At 44.9% G+C, this 4,196-nt stretch overlaps 2 non-coding genes across 2 annotated transcripts; one reads left to right on the top strand and one right to left on the bottom strand.

The window, feature by feature from the left end:
* Positions 1-2,658: 2,658 nt before the first annotated feature.
* On the bottom strand, positions 2,659-2,782 carry LOC118833109. The gene has a single exon (XR_005009283.1). It is a non-coding gene; the product is annotated as a U6atac minor spliceosomal RNA (small nuclear RNA).
* An 885-nt stretch (positions 2,783-3,667) lies between these two features.
* LOC118833113 lies at positions 3,668-3,791 on the top strand. Its single transcript, XR_005009287.1, has one exon. It is a non-coding gene; the product is annotated as a U6atac minor spliceosomal RNA (small nuclear RNA).
* The last annotated feature ends 405 nt before the right edge of the window (positions 3,792-4,196 follow it).

The raw sequence follows: 4,196 nt of genomic DNA, 5'->3' as shown, positions 1-4,196 counted from the left end.
TTTAGACTCCTTCCTCTTGAACTCCATTTTGGGGAAGGGTCCTAGCAGCCAGCCATCATTTTCTAGGCCTCGCCACCATGCCTGTACCTCCTTCCACCATTCCCCTAACCTCTTGTCAGCTCCCCCTTTCATGTGTTATCTTCCCTTTTTAGACTATAAGCTCCATGAGGGTAAGAATTATCTTTTTTTAAATGTATTTGTGTCATCAATGTCCAACATAGTTCCTCCCATATTTATTGTAGTTGTTAAGTTGTATCTGACTCTCTGGGACCCCAGATATATTGGACTGGTTTGCTGTTTCCTTCTCCAGCTGATTTTACAGATGAGGAAACTGAGGCAAGCAGGATGAAGTGACTTGTCCAGGGTCACACCCTCCCATATAGTGTGTGCTTAATAAATGCCTGTTGATGGGAAAATGATAAATGCTAGAGAGGATGTGGGAAAATTGGAACACTGTTACATTGCTGGTGGAGTTGTGAACCGATCCAGCCGTTCTGGAGAGCAATTTGGAATGATGCCCAAAGGGCCATAAAAATATTCATACCCTTTGACCCAGCAATGCCACTTCTAGGGCTGTATCCCAAAGAGATCACACAAGTGGGAAAAGGACACGTATGTACAAAAATATTTATAGTGGCTCTTTTTGTGGTAGCAAAGAATTGGAAATCAAGGAGATGCCCATCAATTGGGGAATGGCTGAACAAGTTGTGGTATATGAACGTAATGGAATACCATTGTACTATAAGAAATGGGGAAGATACGGACTTCATAATAACCTGGAAAAACCTACACGATATAATGCTGAGTGAGCAGAGCAGAACCAGGAGAACATTATACACAACCACAGATATATGGATTCTGTGATGTCTAACCCTGATAGACTTCACACTTCTCAGCAATACAAGGTGCAAAGACAACTCCAAAGGACTCATGATGGAGAGAGCTATCTACATCCAGAGAAAGAACTATGGAGTCTGAATGCAGATTGAGGCACACTGTTCGCTCTTCTTTTTTTCTTTTTTTTCTTTTTGTTTTGTTTCTTCTTTCTCATGATTCATTTCATTGGTCATAATTATTCTTCACAACTTGACTATTGTGTAAATAAGTTTAATGCAAAGTTGTATGTAGAAGATATATTGGATTCCATGCTATTTGGGGGAGGAGGGGGGAGAGGGAGAAAGAAAATCTGGAACTCAAAACCATACGGAACTGAGTGTTGTAAACTAAAAATCAAAATCTTAATTTTAAAAAAGGTGTTGATCTTGAAAAAAATAAATGCCTGTTGACTACTAGATGTTCTCTAGCTTGTCAGGGTCTTTTTAAAATGTGGTGCCCAGCACTGAACAACATACTGCAAATGAGATCAGACCAGGGCTGAGTAGAGTGAGACCGTCACCTCCTTATTCCTGAAAGCTCTGCCTCTCTGAATTCAGCCCAAGATTGGATCAGCTTTGTTGGCTGCCACACCATATTGCTGATTTCTATTGGGCCTGTGGTCTGCTACAACCCCTAGATCTTTTTCATACAAACTGCTGACCCACCCACCAGGCTCTTCTGATCTGCCACTTGTAAAGTCAATTTCCTGAACCCAAGTGTAAGACTTGTTATTGGTCCCTCTTCAATTCCATCTTATTAGATTTGGCAGAGGCAGAGTCAAGATGGAGGAGTAAAAGCGGGGACTTGCTTGAGCTCTCCCTTGAACCCCTCCAGATTTAGGCCAGTGTTCTGGCCCATTAAGTTCTTTTTTTGGCTCCAGACTGTTATCCAGGATCCTAGCTATACTTCCTGGCTTTGTGTCATCTGAAAATTGGATAAGTGTTGGCTGGGTGGGACTCCTGACTAACCTTTTCACATTCTATATATTAGCATCCTGGTTATACCTCTCTCTATATTTTAGCATCTTGCTTCCTAAGTTCTGGTTTTCACTTCTGTTCCTATTGTCTTACATTCTGGAGGTGGAATGGTCATATTCCTCAGTCAAAAGGGGATGGATGGTTGCCCTGAGATGCTAATTACAACCAGGCTATTGAAAGTAGTAGGGATGGGACAGCTAGGTGGCACAGTGGAGAGAGCTCCGGTCCTGGACTCAGGAGGACCTGAGTTCAAATCAGGTCTTAGACACTTACTATGTGACCCTGAGCAAGTCACTTAACCCCAATTGCCTCAAAAAAGTGGTAGAGATGATCTTCTGAAACTTGAAATGGCCAAGAAGATGGCCCCACTGGAAGTTAGAGTATAGCATGGAAGGAGGAGGGAGTACAGAATGAATTTGGGAATGGGAGGTACGACCAGGGGAGCGCTAGGTCAATGTGATGAGGTCCTCTCCCCCTCTAATCAACTGGATGAGATTACAGAGTGTAGACTTTTGTTGGAAGGGGGCACCTTTCATGGAGGCCCAGTGCTGATAGGACATAGTGAATTCCTCTGATTGGTCCGCAGTGATGGAGCTGCCTCTAAGATGATGACTAAGAATCAGAGAGGGTAACCCATTATGTTTTGTTTTTGGTTTTGAAAGGGAAAGGCAGGGCAATTGAGGTTAAGTGACTTGCCCAAGGTCACACGGCTAGTAAGTGTGTCAAGTGTCTGAGGCCAGATTTGAACTCAGGTCCTCCTGACTCCAGAGCTGGTGCTCTACTCACTGTACCACCTAGCTGCCCCAAAACATGGTTAGATGCCACAGAGTAGGTGTCAATGCCTTAACCGTATATGTGTTGTAAAGGCCACTAGGACCTCTTCCATCCCAACCGGGGGAGTGCTAACATTCTCTCCTTTCATACAACACAGGGGTAACCCATTATGAATGAAAGCATTTTTGGCCCTTGATCTATAAGGGCAAGCTGTGACATTGCCCATGGCTTTCCTTTTTCCCCTCCTGTCTCCCTTGTGCTCTCTCCCTAAGAACCCCAAATAGCAACTTGCAGAAGTGTGCTCCCTTGGCTAATCGTAGGCCGCTTACTATGTGCCTTTCTGTTTCTTTTTCTGAGCAAAGGTCACTTCAGGAGTCATATCATCAGTGAGCCCATGCTCTCAAGTTTGAAAGAAGAGATTTCCTGCTCTACGATTACCCTGAATCTGAAGAGCTGAGAGCACCCTATGAGGCTTGCCAATCCTCTATGAGCTTGCTATGACTTGTACAAAAGGTGCTGCTCCAAGGGAGGGGGAATATTTGCTCACAAGTTCCAAAAGTGGTTTTACCTTCTAGGGCAGGGGTGGGGATCCTGTGGCATCCTGGCCACAGGTGACCCTCTAGGCCCTCAAGTGTGGCCCTTTGACTGAATCCAAACTTCACGAAGCAAATCCAGCCTTGAGGCCACATGTGGCTCTCTAGGTCCTCAAGTGCGGCCTTTTGACTGAATCCAAACTTCACAGAGCAAATCCAGCCTTGAGGCCACATGTGGCTCTCTAGGTCCTCAAGTGCGGCCTTTTGACTGAATCAGAATTTAGTGCTAGGATTTACCACCTGAACTGTTGACTTGAAATGACAGTAAGGTGAGAGTGATTGTTATTAAGTAGGTCCTCTCCAAAAGGAAGATTTCTATAGCACTGAATTTTCCTCATAGTCCAATGGGGAGAGAGGAGGGGAAAAAAGGAAAGCCATGGGCAATGGCACAGCTTGCCCTTATAGATCAAGGGCCAAAAATGCTTTCATTCATAATGGGTTACCCCTGTGTTGTATGAAAGGAGAGAACGTTAGCACTCCCCTGGTTGGGATGGAAGAGGTCCTAGTGGCCTTTACAACACATATACGGTTAAGGCATTGACACCTACTCTGTGGCATCTAACCATGTTTTGGGGCAGCTAGGTGGTGCAGTGAGTAGAGCACTAGCCCTGGAGTCAGGAGGACCTGAGTTCAAATCCGGCCTGAGACACTTGACACACTTACTAGATGTGTGACCTTGGGCAAGTCACTTAACCCCAATTGCCCTGCCTTCCCCCTTAAAAAAAACAAAAACAAAACATAATGGGTTACCCTCTCTGATTCTTAGTCATCATCTTAGAGGCAGCTCCTTCACTGGGGACCAATCAGAGGAATTCATTGTATCCTATCAGCACTGGGCCTCCATGAAAGGTGCCCTCTTCCAACAAAAGTTCATATTCTGTGATCTCATCCAGTTGACCGGAGGGGGAGGGGACCTCATTACGTTGATCCAGTCCAACAAAACTGGTAACACACGTTGCATAGCTGGTAGTAGATG

Source organism: Trichosurus vulpecula (assembly GCF_011100635.1).
Source record: "Trichosurus vulpecula isolate mTriVul1 chromosome X unlocalized genomic scaffold, mTriVul1.pri SUPER_X_unloc_1, whole genome shotgun sequence".
Classification (NCBI taxonomy): Eukaryota; Metazoa; Chordata; class Mammalia; order Diprotodontia; family Phalangeridae; genus Trichosurus; species Trichosurus vulpecula.
The sequence above is the reverse complement of the archived record's forward strand: the minus strand, read 5'-3'. Positions and strand labels throughout refer to the sequence as shown.